The sequence below is a fragment of the Manis pentadactyla genome, chromosome 1 (genome assembly GCF_030020395.1).
Source record: "Manis pentadactyla isolate mManPen7 chromosome 1, mManPen7.hap1, whole genome shotgun sequence".
NCBI lineage: Eukaryota > Metazoa > Chordata > Mammalia > Pholidota > Manidae > Manis > Manis pentadactyla.
In genome coordinates, this window is record NC_080019.1 from 227,332,329 (window position 1) to 227,349,283 (window position 16,955).

General features: G+C 41.5%; 1 protein-coding gene and 1 pseudogene across 12 annotated transcripts in view; one reads left to right on the forward strand and one right to left on the reverse strand.

Moving 5' to 3' along the window:
- The window catches only part of FHIT (fragile histidine triad diadenosine triphosphatase), a 1,315,417-nt gene that overhangs the window by 87,197 nt on the left and 1,211,265 nt on the right, over positions 1 to 16,955 (forward strand). The window lies entirely within an intron of this gene.
- LOC118908380 (60S ribosomal protein L28-like) lies at positions 2,855 to 4,601 on the reverse strand (annotated as a pseudogene).

Genomic DNA, 16,955 nt, shown 5'->3' on the forward strand with positions numbered 1-16,955 from the left:
TGCTTTAGTGTTTTGAGAACTGACATTGCCAATTACAGTCCTGAGAAAGCGGGAGTCTGCTCTGGGTACACCGAGGAAGCTTTAAATGACCTCCACTTCTGACAGAATCTGGGGAATATGAAGCGGAAAACGTCATTCCTTCATTTTTGTATTTTGCCATTGACTGTAGAAAGGAACTTGAAGTCGCATCCAATTGACAGGTTCTGAGTTCTTCTGAGACACATTCTTGCTTTTTTGCTGGGAGAGGATGTTTAGTATTGACATTCAAATGAACATATCAGAGATCTCTCTGGGTTACAGAATTTCTTTATCTAATGTCCCACAACAAGCAGTTCAGAGGTATTGTATCACTTGGGTTCTTTTATATTGCGGCTGTTGAATGAAAGCAGCCGACAACTAAGATTTCTCTTTGGAAAAGATAAGTCCATTATTGGCATCTTTGAAGCTGGGTAGAGTGAGTACATTCTCCTTGGATAAAGCTTCATAGTAGGTGGAAGGAAGCAAAGACAGCTTTAGAAATTGACCTGTGAGGAAGCAGACCTGTTGTTGTCTTTATTACAAATATGCCTCCCAGCAAGTGGGCCTGTTCTGAGTGATACCTCTGCGAGTTGACTTGGAAGAAATCACAGGGAAAATTCTTGTGGCCCCAAAACAGCTTAGGCTGTCTTGAGAAATGTGAAAGGAGATCAAAGCTATGTTGAGAATGCTTGGTGTGTTGAAATGTATTCTTAAATTTTAAAACTTGGAACTTTGGTAATTATATTAATCAATGTAAGTAATCTAGTTGACATCAACACATGAATTCTGTTTGGTCTTTGTACATCTGTGTACCTCCCGAAGAGGGCTGTGACCTAGATTTCATATGCATTCAATACTTTCATTAGATAAGAATGACATATACTTATCATTAGAGTGTGCTAATTAAAGCAGAAAGTGACATTTCAAAGTAATGATGTTCCCTAGTGTCTCAATGTAAAATACTCCCTAGTCTATTTTTAATGACCTAGTATGCTATGTATGTTTAAAATATTTTGTTATGAACTTGGGTTTTCATTATTGTCAGTGGTGGTAATGACCAGTAAGGTAGGACGTTCTTCTAGGTGATTAAGGGGGGAGACCAGTGGGACGTAACAGGGGCTTTGGGCTTTGATTGAAGTCCCATCGTGGGTGCCTTCCTGCATTCTTGCATTTATTCAGCACTTCAGTTGCAGTGCTTTCTACTTGCCAACCTCCGTGCTAGGTGCCGGAGGTGCATTGGTTACTAGGACACAGATCCTTCCTGCCCTTAAGGAGCTTGCCCCCTCCTTTTGATTTATGATGAAAGCTTTTCTTTGTATTTCCTCTCTTGCATCCCCAGTAGCAGCAGAGAGGATGATGTGTTCAGTGCTAGTTATATATACACCTTTACCTGCTATTGCAAACATAGATATCCTAAGTTGATAAAGCTAGTGGAAGAAAGTGCCTCCTTGTTCTATACTTTTTTTCACATTTGTGTCATGTCTGTCAGCTAAATTTATATTATAAATTCAATGACCTAGAACTGTGTCTAATGTTCCACTTCGCTGCCTGACATACTATTGATGTTTTTTTCAAAGTGCTCATTCCCTTCTCTCTGCCTCCCCCTTATTCCCCCTAAGTACTAATAATACTGAACTGGATGGTTCCAGTGTTTACATTGTGAATCAGTAATACTCTGCAAAGTCAGTGGGCCTTGTATTTTGGGGCCTGTTTTGAACATTTGTAAACCAAGTCAGCTGTCCTTGGCTTCAATGATATATAGGGAGGAGAATCACCTTACATCAAGATGATTAGTTTGTGATGGCTTTGAGCCCCTGAAGCAGCCAAGGAGTGGCAAATTTCTCAGCTCTCACTCAGTTGGGAAGAGAAGAAGCATGTCTTTTCTCTGTTAACAGAAGCTATTAGGGGCTCTCAAGAGGCGATCAGGGTTTGAACTTAGATGAACAGTGCAAGGAGTTTCCAAACAACCCAGGAAAGGGGAAGAAGAGGATACTCTTTTTGTGCTAAACTTGCGTATTTCCCTTCTACCCATTTTCCTAGTCGTAAAAGCAGACAGATCATCAATGTCTTTTTCAGTGTTGTTGCCATCACCACCCTCATCTTCTTCATAGCTGTTGCTTAGGAAGCATAGGAATCCCATGAAATAGGTGTCACTATTATTTAAATTGTGTGGATGCCTAACCTGCCCAAAGCCTCAGAGCTGGTACATAGCAGGTTAGTGGATGCCTAACCTGCCCAAAGCCTCAAAGTGACATAGTAAGGACTCCCACCCATGGCTGGCTGTCCCCAAAGTGCTCTTGACCACTATACTCTATTATTTTTCTGTATCTTTTATTATTCTTTATGCCATTTCTTGTTCAGATAGTTATTAAGGGTATTTAACCTCATAGATGATGATGAGTTAGATATTTAGGTTGTCTTTGATCTGCGATTGAACATTGCTATTTTCTGAATCTATTTTCATATGAATTTGAATTCCAGGCTTTCCAGTGAGTGTGCCTGTTGATGGTGACTAATTTTAGGCTGCTCTTGCTATTCAAATCCACGTAAAGTTCCAGCATTCTTTGAAGTGCTGTGTACCATAAACCCTACTTGGATGATTATAATGCCACATCCACGTGAGCCAGGATTCACCATTTGAAAATGAGATTGCTCTTCATGCTACAGCAGAATTTATTGAAGTGTCTATTATATGCATACCCTGCTATTCAAATTCTGAATAGAAATCCTGGCTGTTTATTTGTTTTCCCTGCCTGCTTCTAGAAAGGATTTGAGGTAGTTACTAATGTATTTTACTTAGCACTGAGAATATTTTTAAGAAAGAATATTTTTAAGAAAAAGAGTAGTGATGAGATCTTCATACTAGTACAGGAATTGATTTCTCTAAATACTGGTAATGGTGATTTAGAGTCTGGAGTCAGATAATTCTTGCTTTGAATTTCTACCTGGTTACTTGCTATATGACCTTGGGCAAGGATAATGGCTTTGGACCTCAATTTCTTGATTTGTAAAATGGCAGGCAGTTAAAGTGTCTCATCATGGTGAGGGTTACTTGAGATAATGCTTGTAAACTACTTGGCAAGGTGTCTGGTATCCAACAAGTGTTAAATAAATGTGCTGATGGAAGAGGTGGTGGTGGTGAAAGAAGTAAGGTACACTGACTGCTTCATTCCTTCCAATGAAATCTTACATGGGTCTAAATGTATGCATCCGATGAGCTGTTCTGGATGGGTGGGTACAGAGCCTACCTTATGGGGTACTGCCACAGAACACCAGGGCACAGCTGTGTCCCCACAGATAGCTCAGAGATGATGATTCTTGGTTTGAAATTAGGGAAAACAAGTGACAGCAGTCAGTGGTACAGTAGAGAAGCCCAGTTAAGTAGGCTTAATTAGGGTTTCATTTCCTTCAGTTCTCATGATCTGAGGCCATTGTCTTAACCTTTCCAAGCCTCAGTTTCCTCTTCTATGAAATGATGATAGCAATGCCCAACCATCAGGGCAGTTTTGAGAACTGCATGAGATAATGTGTTATGCATGGACTTAGATGTCCTGGCCTACAAATCTTTTTTTTTTTTTTCCCTTTGGAGAAGGTGGCCGGTGTCTTTATTGCTTTGGGGGTGCACTCAGGAGCTCTTGGCGGGGTGGGCCCACTTCCTCTTCACTGTCATGGACTTCTAGCTGTGCAGGATGGCGCTGGCTTTGCAGATGGCGGCCATGTGCAGGTTTGGGCTGTACTTGTTCTTGTGGATCAGGTGCCGGATGCTGTTGAGGGTGGCCTGTGCATTCCTGTTGATGGTGGTCTGCATGTAGGAGGTGGCCAGCTTTCACGGGCCAGGTCTCTGCTTCGTGAACACCATGCCCCTGCCGTCCACATCCGGCTCCATGCTCTTGTGGTGAATGAATCCGCGGTAGTGGAAGGAGTTGTGGGCCTTCAGATTGTTGGGTTTGGTGCCATACATCTGCTTGTTCCTCCTGATCAGGAAGCTGGAGCAGAACACACGACCATCCACTGCAGGTGTGTGGACGTGGTGGCAGCTCCCTTTGCTACAGCGGCTGGGTAAGGAAAGCCTACAAATCTTATTTATGCTAGTGAGGAGATTACAACAGGATAAAGGCAAGTGTAATAGAGAGTTGCAAAAGGGATTTTATTTATGGGCTGGGTTAGGTTCCAAGGCTATGGTGACCTTCTTTTTAAAGATACAACTCCCCTACCTGATCTTATTTACTTGGAAATTCTAGACCTGTAGCACTTTGAAATCAAATGATTCATTTTCTTTGGAGGCCTTTTCTCTTTTGGTTATTGGATGCTGTGTCTAGGTTCTTTGAACCCTAGCAGTGAGGAGGAAATCCTTGTGTGACAATGGATTTAGTGGTGTATAAATCTACCTAACTAGCAGCTGCATAAGAGCTGATGACTGTAGGCCCCAGGGCTGAGCCATGTAAGCAGGGGGTGGGGGTGGTGGTGGAAGGATGTGCTGACTTCAGCAGCAAGCCGCAGGGCCCAGCAGCAAACCACGGGGAAGCGACAGCAGCCTGTGGGGTGGCCTGTTGTGCTGCTGTTGTCCTTGTCAGAGTCACCATCATCACTATTAAGCTTTATAAAGTGCCAGTGTGTGAAGCTCCCTTAGGTGCCATTGGAGGCAGATAGGCGGCTGTGTGTTTTAAATAAGAGCCTGTGCAGGGCCCTGAGGTGAAGGGCCAGGCTGTCATCCAAGGCAGGCCCACAGGCCTCGTGGGCAGATGAGAAGCGAGTCAGGCTTAGGGGCCGTGCCTGTGTGGTGTCAGCCTAGCCCCGGTCCCCTTCTCTCCCCTTCAGGGGTGGGCCCTGGTCACATTTGCACTGTGTAACTTGTCTCCTATAACTATGCCTGAGTGGGTCAAGAAGGCACAGCTGACTCAACTGGGTCAGGCTGATTGTCTTTCCCAGAAGCTGGAATTGGGACTAAGACGTATTTGTAGATAGAGTGGGTAGATGGGTAAACGTGGGAGCTGTGGAAAACCATGTCTTACATTAGTTCAGTAATCCTCATTATGGCCTTATAAGGTGGGTCCTCTTCTTAGTCCCATTTTATAGAAGAGGGAACTGAGTCACAGAGAGGTTAAGTAATATATCCAAGGTCATAGTTGGGTAGTGGCAGAGCCAGGCATGAACCCAGGCAGTGTGAGCTCATGCCTTTAGCCATGGTTCAATGTATTTATGCAAGGGGAAGGAGTACCACAGGCCTGTGGAGATGAAGGTTAAATGACTGTAAGGCTTCAGGTAGGCAGGGGAGAATAAGACTGATTGACTAAGAGAGTTAATTGACTTGATTATGTAGATTTTCTGGCTCCAAGGTCTAGATCTTAGTGACTATACTTTCTAGCACTGAGCTTTGAGAATTATCTCTGTGTCTTTATAAATAAATCCCCTCTTTTGTGCACGAAGTAGTAACCACACTGTCACAATTTGTTAAAAAGTAGCATGGGTCTTCCACTGGCCTTCTTAGCCCCAGGTATTTTTACATGATCTCTAGGTAGCCTCTAGGCTACTGGAGAAGAAAGATAACCCGGTGACTGGAGCATGGTGTGACAAGCTCCCCGAGTGAGGTAGGTACAAGTTGCTGTGGAAACACAGAGGTGTGGCAAAAAAAATGAGACTGGGATAGGGTGTGGGGAATCAAGGATGGCTTCGCAGAGAGGGGAAATTCGATCTGTTTTGAACAGTTAGTATGGTTTAGCTATCTGAAGACTGGATGGGAGGAAGGGTGTTTCAGGAAGTGAGAATGAAATGTGAAAAAAAAGAAGTGAAACCTATGATACATTTTGGAAAGGCAAGCAATTAAGTGTGATAGAGAAGGAAGGAGGAGGGATAGGATATGCAACTGGAGTTCTTGGCTGGACTGGGTCATAAATGGTCTGCAGTGCTAAACTATGGAGTTTGAAGCTTATCCTGTAAGTTAACAGTTCATTCACTACCAGGTTCCTTCTCTCCCTCCAACCTGAAAACATTTGGAGATTTTGAAATGGAAAAAAAAGACATTCTAACAACATTAAAGACAGTTTTAGGGAGAAAAAAAAAAGAACACCACATGCAAACTTCCAATACCCAACAGTACTATTTTAATTTTTGCATATTATCTTCTAGTTTTCCTCAAACATGCCCAATTTTGTACATGGTTGCAATCCATCTATATATCATTTTCACTTCCAAATACATCAAAAAGGTTTCTATATTTCAGTGGTGTCTTCTCTTAACTTTTATAACAGCGTGATAGAGACATACGTTTTTCTGAGTACCCACATTGCTCCATTAGGTTCTGGTGAAGCAAAGATGTATGACCTGAAGATGCCTGCTTTTGAACAATTCAGGATCTGGGATAATAATTCTGTTGAAGTCTTTAACCATACCCATTTTAAGGCATGTGGGTTTAATGTTATTATTTTGTGATAAATATGTCCAGATCTTTGAGGATCAGTTGGGAGATTTTCTAATCCTTTTCTTTTGTGCTCCCTGTCCCCCTGCCCTCACCTCATCATAAATGCTGTGTGGCTAACAAATAGTCACATCTTCCTGTGCTTCTTGTATTCATGTGCCATTCACCTAGTGTCATTTTCATATCTTATGCACCAAGTACTCTGAAAACCATTTGATGGTTAACCATAAACAGGCTCCAAAATCAAGCTCTTGAGCTGAGTTAATTTGATTGTGAAATATTATCTTGATTATGGCAAGTGTCCAGTTGTCATTTTTTTTTTAATGACACAGGCCTCCACAGCCTAAACTAATTACAAACCAGCTACATTCCAGGGAGGGCAGCATTGCCTAATCTGTCTGCCCAAGCCAAACCCAAATGTGTTGGTGATGGGATCACATCTGCTTTTCCTTTCTCTGGCCTCTCTGGATATCGTCTGTGTCATTTGCCCCCCATCCCTGCTCTTGTGTTAAAGAAAATAGGGTGATTGGCCAAAATTGCTCTTTAAATTAAATTTTGCCTCCTACCTCCAGCATAAGCATGCCTCCAAATTAAAGATGCAGATAATTTTGCAATCAGATTTATATTTTGGTCTGTAGTGAGTTTAAAGTCTTTATGTGCTTTATTTTTCCCTTTTATGATGCCTTTTGTTGATTTAATTTAGCTCTGTGGTTTGGGCAGTATTTTGTTGTTGGTTTTTGCCCTGTCTCCATATCCAAAAGTCCTTATTTTCTCCATTCCTAGTCTTGTATATTTGCAGAAAAGACATTAATCAATTGGTATAAACTTAAAAAATTAAAGAAGTTCACTCATTAAAGAGTCTTAGAAGTGCTTCATTATCCATGTAATGAAGAAATAGATGGGGAAGCTAAGTAAATTGTATTCTCTGGAAATCATCACACCTGGTTTTACACTTTGTGTGTGTGTGTGTGTGTGTGTGTGCATGTGTACGTGTGTGTTTAGGCACAAATATGCAAGTATGGGTTATTGACACACACACTTAAAATGAAATAGATGTTTCCCCATTTTAAAAACTCTCTTAGCCTTAGTTTCCTCCCTTGTAAAATGGGAACAGTTACAGTTCTTACTGTATGTGATTGCAAGGATAATTCATTTGATGCTGCTGCAAAGTGCTTGGCTCATAATAAATAATAAAAATCAACAGTTAATATCATGGACCTAGTACTGGAGGAGTGCAAAGTCTTCTTTATAACAACTTTGACCTACTAATAAGTCCCTAAGTCATCGCTTTATAAGGAGGCCCAAAGCATTGCAAGAAAGCATAAATCTTAGAAACATTTCCCAGGCATTGCTTCTCTCCTTACTCTGCCTTCGCTGAATGATTCATCATTTCCATCTAGTTTTTGCCAATACCACCTTTTTGGCAGATTCCCTTGGTGGCCATTGTCAAAGCCCCTTGCCTCTGATTTCAGTTGCATCTGTGGTGATTGGTTTTGTCTGAGCCAACTTCCAATCTCTAGCTCCTGCTGTACTTGTACTTCTTTTCTGCTTTCTTCCCCAGGACCGTCTCTCAAGCTGGGAGCCTTCTTGGCCTGGGCCAAAATGGAGCCTGGTAGTGTCGGGGAGTAAATGCTCTCAGGGGCTGCCATCAATCACTGGGCATTTGAACATGTGAATAAATGTGCCAGCCTCCTATTCTTCAGATGCATAATTCTGGATGCATACTTTACACTTCTTAGGAGGTCCTGGCCAGCCCTGTCTTCCTTGCTGTCTGTGGAAAACTTAATAATGTATCCTTCTCTTGGCTTTTACTCCTCCCTCTCTTACTTTATATCACATCATCCTGGCTTGCTGGAATCATCTTCCAAATAAACTCCTGCACCTAAGCCCTTGTCTCAAGCTTTGCTTTCAGGGGAACCCATCCCATGACAGCCCTGAAATCTCCAGACTCCTTGATATTTGTAGGCCCTGCCCATGTAATCTTTAGCCGTGGATCATCTCTCCTTCCTGTCTGGCTCAGAGGGAAGTGATGTCTCACAGATTTGCAAGGACAGATTCTTCTTTGATCTTGATTCTCTCCCCTCTTAAATCCTCTAGGCCCAAAGACCATGTGTCTTGTTTACTGCCACACCTCTAATATAGAGTGCTTGGCTCACTGTAGGAGCTCAACAGCTACTTACTGAATAAGTCAAAGAATGAAACATTTTCTTTCTCTTGCATGGTTTTGAGTCTCCTTTTCTCCACACATTAGTTTCATCATTGGTTGTTCTTTTAGTTTTTGGAAGTAGAAATCTTTATTAGGCCTACCAGCTTAATAAAGGTAATTCCCAACCCCTTGGCAATGTTGGACCTTGCTGAACACTTTATGTTTCTTGAACTCTTCATCAGCTTGGTCTCTTGAAATTCAACCCTCTCCTGGTCCTCTCCTAGCTCTCAGACTTTTCTTTCTAGTCTTTTTGCTGGCTTGTTTAGCTGATTCTACATTTTGTTTTCTCCAGGGCTCCGTCTTTGATCCAATTCTTTTCTGGAGTTATATCTTCAACCTGAGTAAACCACTGACTCCCATCTCTTCACCTGTGTGGATGTTTCCTAAATCTATAATCTGCAGATTGACTCTCCTGAGTTCAAAGCTATTAGAATTCTCCATGTGGAATTCTTGTGGACATTTCTGACTTACCGTGCTCAAGTTGGAATTCATTTTCTTTCCCCCAGTTGCACCAGTTCTTCCTTTTCCATACCCTGCCTTAGTTAAGAGGCTCACTATCTGCCTGGTTTGGATGCCTTTGTGTGATCCTTTGCCTTCCTGCAACCACTGCTTTCAAGAAATAATCCTGAGTTCCTACTGTAAGCCAGACTTTGTGCCAGGTGCTGAGGATACATGGACAACAAAATGTACCCTCAAGGGGCTGATAGTATGACAGCAGATACAGGTATTAATCTGATTTATCACACAAATATATCATTACAAACTAAGATAAGTGCTGTAGAAAGAAAGTCAAATGTGCTTTGAGAGCATTTCATAAAGGGACTTAATTTATTCCTGAGGTTTGCATAGCTTCTTCTAGCAGTAGTGGCATTTGATCTGAGGTGTAAAGGATGAGTGGGAATTAATTAAGAGAGAGGAACTCTTCTCTCTATATCACTATGTGCTGTAGTCACCACATCCCATCGATTGTCCGTGAGGAATGCCTCAGTTTTTCTATTTTCTGTTCTCATCCCAGACCATTGCAATGCCTCCCTCCACCTTCACTCCCAGTCCTATGATTTCCATCTGTTCATTCTCACACTGCTGCCAGAATGCTTTAATTGAACACAATACTAACCACATACATTCTCCTACTTCTGCCTTAAATTCATTGGTCCATCCCTAGAGTGTCCAGGGTAAAATCCTACTCCTCTGGCATGGCATTCAAAGATGTTCCAAATTTTGGCTCTGACCTTTGTTTCTAGCCTCATCTCCTGCCACTCCACAGCACATTGCCTTTCTGTGGCCACTAGAGACTCTGTAGATTGTTGAAGACAACATGTGCCCGTAGGCATTCACACTTTGGTACATTCATTTATCAGCTTTGTGTTCCTCTATTCTTTGCTTGCCTCTGGTCAGCTCCTACTATCCTATTAGGCCTTACATAAATGTCACACCCTCCATGAACTTTCCTTGACCCCTTATCTGTATCCCCATATTTGTATTTGTACACTTCTCTCCTAGAGCACCCATCTGTTTGCCTTATACTAACTTAGTGGTCTAGAGCATGTGTTCCTCTGGGATCAAGATCATGCTATGCTCATCTCTCCCTTGCCAGGGCTTCAAATACAGCAGGTGTTCAGTAAATATTTGTAATTGAATTGTCCATGTGTAAATAAGAAAGGGAGGCAAAGACATTGGGGGATGAGAAGAGAGCTGAAAGAGAAAAGCCAGAGCTTTTCTAATTATCAGAAATAGTGACTCCAGGCAGGGCTTGGCCAAGACATCAAGGTGGCTCAAGCAGACTAATTATTTAGTGCCCCTTTAGCAATCAATTGCAACAACAGGCTTGAGCATTGCTTCTTGTAGAGAAGGATGGTGACAAATTGCGGTGACCTGGCTACCATACCCAATTCTGCACAACAGAAGTCCTCAGTTGTTGGCTCCACCTGCATGCAGGCATTTTGTTGATCTCGTTCTGTTTTAGAGTTTTAGAGCATGCCCCCCCTGCTCCCACCTCGGTTGTCTTCTCAAAGTATTTCTTAAAATTCAACACAGAAAAAGATCTGACCAATGTTGTTTCTTCACTGTGTTATTTTTCTGGGGATATTTCAGTACTGTGTCTAGCTTGGTACCTTGGGCAGCTGCTGGCCTGTGCTCTTGTTGGTACTGCTCTGATACCAAGAAAGAAAGACTGGAGAGTGTAAAGCTCTTTACCAGTGTTACACCAATAACCTATAAATAATTCCTTTCTGGTCTGGCTTATATTCATTGAACAAAAAAATCTGGTTTTTATTTTAAAATCTTCAGAATGTTGCTGTGACCTGTGTGACAGAGTAGGGCTTGTGTTCTTAAAATTACAGACAAATGGCAGCGGCCAAGGGCCAAGAGTGGGCTGCCACCCTATGAGCTTGCCAAGACTGCTGGGTGACTGGGCCACCTTGCAAATCCAGTGTCCCACCCATCCCATGCTTTCCTGAACAAGGCTGGGAGTGTTTGGTGATGCCAGTGTTGAGGAGGCTTTCAGTGCAGACAGGGTGCTATGGCCTTCATTTGAGTATGCCCAGGAGGGGACATGTGTAAATGGCAACCAAAGATGGATGTTGTGGGGATGACTTTCTGCCCATTTGACTGTGTGTGTCTCTGAGATGGCAACTTACTGATGCTGATATCCACTAAAAGTGCAGCAGACAATCAGTAGTCACTAAAGGACAGGAAAGTAGAATAGGAGCAGGATTAGTTCAACTTTTCAGAGTACTGAATAGTCAGTGTGTGCCACGTGCTCTGTAGATGCTGTGGGAAAGAAAGAGGAAATGACATGGTCTTCATCCTTGAGGAAGTATTATTTTTATTTTTTGAGTTATTTAAGTCTTTCCCACTTCTAAGGGTCTGTGGAAGTGACAGTTTGGGACTGGTCATTTGGAAAATCCAGGTTATGTCCTGAATTTACAAATCTTTCACTGGAATTTATGCCAACTACCTTAACCCTGTGTGTTGTATAAAATATTTTATGTAGTGTTTTGTAAAATGCTTTCAAGTGTATTTTCTCATTGAGCCTCATACAGTACTAGCATCATTATTTTTATTTTTTTTAATGAGATCATGATACCCAGAAGATTAAGTGTGTAATTCTATATCTCTCAGCCTGTCAGAGATTAATCTTTCCGTGACCCTTGGTCTCTTCCTTTTCTTCTTTACTCAGCTATCTCTCTGGTTAGATCTATCATCAGTTCGGATTTTTCCATAACCATAGCTTTTGTATATTTCAAACTCACTTTTACCTTACATGCCCCTCTACTTAGCTGTCATGCATTAGGTATTGAATGTGTGCAGAGTGCTCTTGTGTTGGCAAACCTCTCAATTGTCTTCCTAACTAGGCCTTCTTCATTTGTCCTTCTTTTTACAGAAGGGGTGGAGGAATGTAACATTTTTAACATTTGGCATTTTCCAGTCTTACTGTTTTAATGTCTTCCCTGATTCCTATGAACAATGACAATGAGAAGTGAGTAATGATCAAAGGACTTCTTTCTTTCATGTTTGCCTTGTTTTGGAAGGTGTGCTATGGATTCAGAATTGCTAACTCCTTGGGGAAATGGTAAGAAAGCAAGAGTTGAGAATTTTCTACCAAAGCTGTTAGATCTTCGCTTGGGAAGTCTAGCACAGAGTACCAGGTCTCATGAGTAACAGGACACATGGAGTTACAGGAAGTGGCAGAGGCCCCCTTTTGGCAAAGGAAGAAGCTTTCCCTGGATATACTTTGTTAGAAGTAATTTCTTCCTTCTTTGACTTCCTGTGGCATTTCTTTTTATCTTTCTTATATCTTTGTATCTTGCATTGCTTCTTATACTGTTTTTTAGTTATTTTTATAATTACCATCTCTCTTACTAGGCTGTGGTTTTTTTGAGGACAGTGTTGCCTGATGGTCTTTGACAAATCCGTGGCACCTCTAACATAAAGCCTAAAATGCAGTGATTAACAACTGTGCATATTTCTGTGATTTCCAGAGACTCACTCCTTTATGCAATACCATTTTACTTGAATATTTTATAGCAAGCTTGTGTTAACATGCAATCATGAAAAAAATGCAAAATTAAAAATTTTTTCATGAATGTTTAAATGGAAAGAATTCAAGGCTGCTAAGGAAATTCAGAAGCAAGATATCATTTACTGAACATCTAAAGCACTGGTTTTCTAAGAGGTATAACATTTTTCATACTTACCCTAATTGCTTTTGTAACTTTTACCCTAATTACTTTTGTAGCATCTTGATGAAATGGAGGGGCATAGGCATATAGTAGCTGAGCTCTCCAAAGTTCAAGTCTTTATACCCTCCTGATTCTGTACATGTTCTCTAAACTTCAAAGGTCTTGCTTTTATATTTGTTTTTTATTCAGATGCTTGCAAATGGTTTTAAGGCAGTTATTAACTAAATTGATCCCTATGGTGTAAAAAAGTGAGTTCAGTGTTTGTCTTGGGATGCATCTCCAGAGTGAAGCTAGTTCATTGGGGGAATCTGGCTTATGCATTCCTGAGCTCAAAACATGCCCTGAAGTTCTCATGCATTTGTGGTCCTTCACTTCTATGCAGTCCGTCACCAAGCAGTTGCACGTTTGCATTATTTCAGGTTGCACAGAGCCAGAACCAAACCCAGGCTGGGGAAGAACATGTTGGCATTTAGATGCTGCAAGTCACCTTCTAATTTTCTCATTGCTGGCAAATAGAATGACTTCAATATTGACAGCTTCTTACTCAAGGATCACATGGTTTGAATGTTTGCCTCTGTGTGCCTTAGATTGGGACTGCTGTGTTATAGATGAACACATAAATGTTTCTAGAAAATACAAAGGAAGCAGATGCTTTCCAAGATCAATACTTTGATTGTAGGGTGTCGAGTCTTTTTGGATTCAAGGATGTTGTTTATTCACAATTATTGAGGGCTGTAAGGCCTTGAGGGAATTGCTGATCTGCTTGTGTGGCGCAGCATATACAATTCAGCAATGCCTCACTTGACCTCCTTGCATTTGCCCCTTTGAATTTATGTAGGTCACAGTTATTAGAGCTTGGCATTTTTCCTAACAGATTTCAGGTAGGAAGTATGTATAGAGCCTGTACTTAAATATGCCAGTAAACCTTTTAAATGACTTTTAAGTTGAGCATGGAAGAGGAAGACAGACAGGTAGTAGATAACCTTGAATTTCCCAGAATAAACATTGACAATTAAAAAATAGAATAAAATTTGTTTTTTTTTCACGTAAGTGTTTCCTTTTTGAGAACCTGCAGAATTTATTTATTTATTTTCAATCTTAAAACGTCAGTTCAAATTCCAGTAGTTCAGGTTTTGAAATAAAAAACGTGTTCTTAAGTCATGGCTGCTATAGTTTTGGGATAATCAGTTCTCTGGCACACAGAATCCCCAGCTAAAACAGGCCCACATGTGACCTATGTAAATGGAACAACCTCATGAGGCTCGTGTAGCTAATGGAATAAATGCAAGCATATTTCAGTTCTGAAGTAGCTTTTGCCTATAAGTAAGAGCAGGTTAGAGTAAGAAAAAAACAGGGAAGAATGCTAACCTTTATTGAATACTTACTGTGTGCCTTGAATTGTGCTAAATTATGTAATTTAATCCTACTGACAAGTTAAAGAGATATATAGTTTATCTTTCATTATTATTGAGCAAACAGAGGACTGGGGATGCTAACTAATGTGCCCAGTCATGTAGCAAGTAATTGGCAAAACCAGGATTAGAACCATGACTGTTTCACTTCAGAATTGTGGGGTTTCCATTCTTTGGCCTCACACTCTCATCTGTGAATCTTACACTTAACAAGTAGGTCTTGTGGAGTCCTTATTTTTCAGTGTAGTTCATTCCTTTTTCTTTTCTAATTATTGTCAGTTTTGTCTATAAGGTCCTTGAATTAAAATTTTTGTTTACTGATTTTTCTCTTCAGATTTTAAAAATTAATAATATGAACCTTTGTAAATCCCCAATTTCTGGTATAGCACCTTGTCCATAGGAAGTGTTTACTAAGTACTTGAATAAGTGAATTTATGGTATGTGATCTTAAAGTCTTTATGTTCTGTTTTTTACCCATTTAAAAAATATTTGTTATTACCAAAGCTTTTTTAAAATCAACCAACCATGGGCATTTAGAATACCTTCTATATGTAGAGAGAAGTGGGAAATATAAAGAATTATTCTTAAGACAGCTTAATATTTAACTGTGAGAGACAAAACTTTCAGGGGGACTCCCATTTTCTACACATACTTTGAGGTTACTAATCCTTTGCCTATTGTGATTGTTTCAGGTGTATCTTCCTGGCATTTTACTTGCCAATTAACCTCACATATTCTTTGCTATCTAAGAGTCTGAGATACTTATCTCACTTAAACAGGGCTTTTATATAGCATATTCCTTCTGGTAGTTTGACTGTGTCATGCCCAACAGTTAAGCAGCAGAGCAAAATATGCCCAGCAATGGCAGTGTCCAGGCGCCCACCCAGCACCCAGCCACTGCTGACCGCTTTGCTGATACCTCCCGGGGCCAACGCGCCAGCACCTCGCATGTGGACTGTGGCAGTAGACTCCTAACTGGTCGTGCAGCTTGTCCCCTTGCCCCTTTCAGTAGAGTCTCAACACAGAAGCCAGGTGATTCTCTTATAACCTAAGTCAGATAAGGTCACTCTTCTGCTCATGACCTCATTTCCCTCAGAGAAGAGATAACAGTCGTAACAGTGGCCGGTACTGTCCTTATGTCATATGCCCTCACCCGTGTGGTTCTCATCTCCTCCTGTGTTTTCCTTGGTCACTCCATTCCAGGCTGGAGCCTACTGCCTAGGTGGTGTTTGACTGAAGTAGATGTGATCAATATTGGATTGAAGGAGTGAAACTGTAGCTGTGGGAGTCATACATGTTGGAGATGCCACATTCAGCTCTTGAAGCATTAACTGATGATTTACTCATTCATAAAATACCTATGAGCATCTTACTGTGTGCCAAACAGGTTATTCCTTGAAGACACAGTAACCCTTTTGGAGCTTACTGTTCAGTTGGAGAGACTGCCATTCAACCTAAATACATGTTGAATTATGCAGCACTACACTTGTGGCATGGGAGCTCAGAGAACGGGGTGCCTCACTTAGTCGGTTGGGAGCCAGGAAGGCTCCCCTGATGAACCTTTGTCTAGTTCTGCTCTGTGAACTTAGCTATGAGGAGGGGATGGAGGTAGGACCGCCAGGCTGCTATTCCTACAGGCGCAGGGACTTTGACACCGATTTCTCAAGGCACCGTGCAGCCTCAAAATCACCTAGTAGGCTTGTTAAAACACAGATCTTGGCTTCATCCCCAGAATTTGTGATTCAGGAGGTCTGGGCCAAGTCTCAATCAGTTGCATTTCTGACAAGGTCTCTGGTGACACTGATGCTGCTGGTCCGGGGACGATGCTCTGAGAGAACAGCTGGGCTATGTGATGGGCCTAGCATGTCTCTACTACCCAAAATGGAGAGCTTATTCTGAGGTTGGAGTCAGGAAAACTTCTGATCTTGGAGAAATGACCATATGCAAGGAACTTTGAAGATAGTTATAACTGCTGAAAACCATAGGGTAGGCATAGAGGAAAGTGGAGATAGTGACTTTTTTTTTTCTGGGCACATTCACAGATTTGACAGCTTGATAAAATCACCACTGTTGTTTTCCTTGTGACAGGCAAAATACATTTGACCTGGAATGTTAAAATGTTTTCTCGTCTGGAGTCAGACATAATTGGGCTTGAATTTTTGCTTTGCCACTTACTCATTGTGGAACTGCTGCAGGGGAATAGCTGGAGTGAACTGGGAGTGGGGAACAGTGGTTTGCCTTTTGAGCTCACCCGAAGTAGCATCTTTTTAACAACTCTTTAAGGTGGTGAAGTGGTGGTTGCCAAGACTGTGATGGAAATTAGAGCTGCATGTATGAAAGCAAATGGCTGGTACCTTCAAGTTCATGGGCCCCAGTCCAGGCTCTACCCGCTGTGGATGAGACTTGGCTCAGCTCCTGGATCTTGGTCATTTAATAAAAACTCAGAGGGGCAACTCTCTGTCCAGATTCTTTATCTCTAAAGTGGGCTTAGTAACACCTACTTTACAGTGTTGTGGAGACTTGAGAAGATTATGTATGTTGAGAGTTTACTATATTGCTTGATAAAGCATCAGTATTAAATATTGCCTCAATTGTTTCTAGATTACCTCTTCCCCCATACATCTTCCCTTTTCCCCACCCCACCACTCAAGAAAACTCTGATTGATCCACCATCCTCCCGCTTCACATACATACAACTCTGGTCTAAAACAAGGAACATT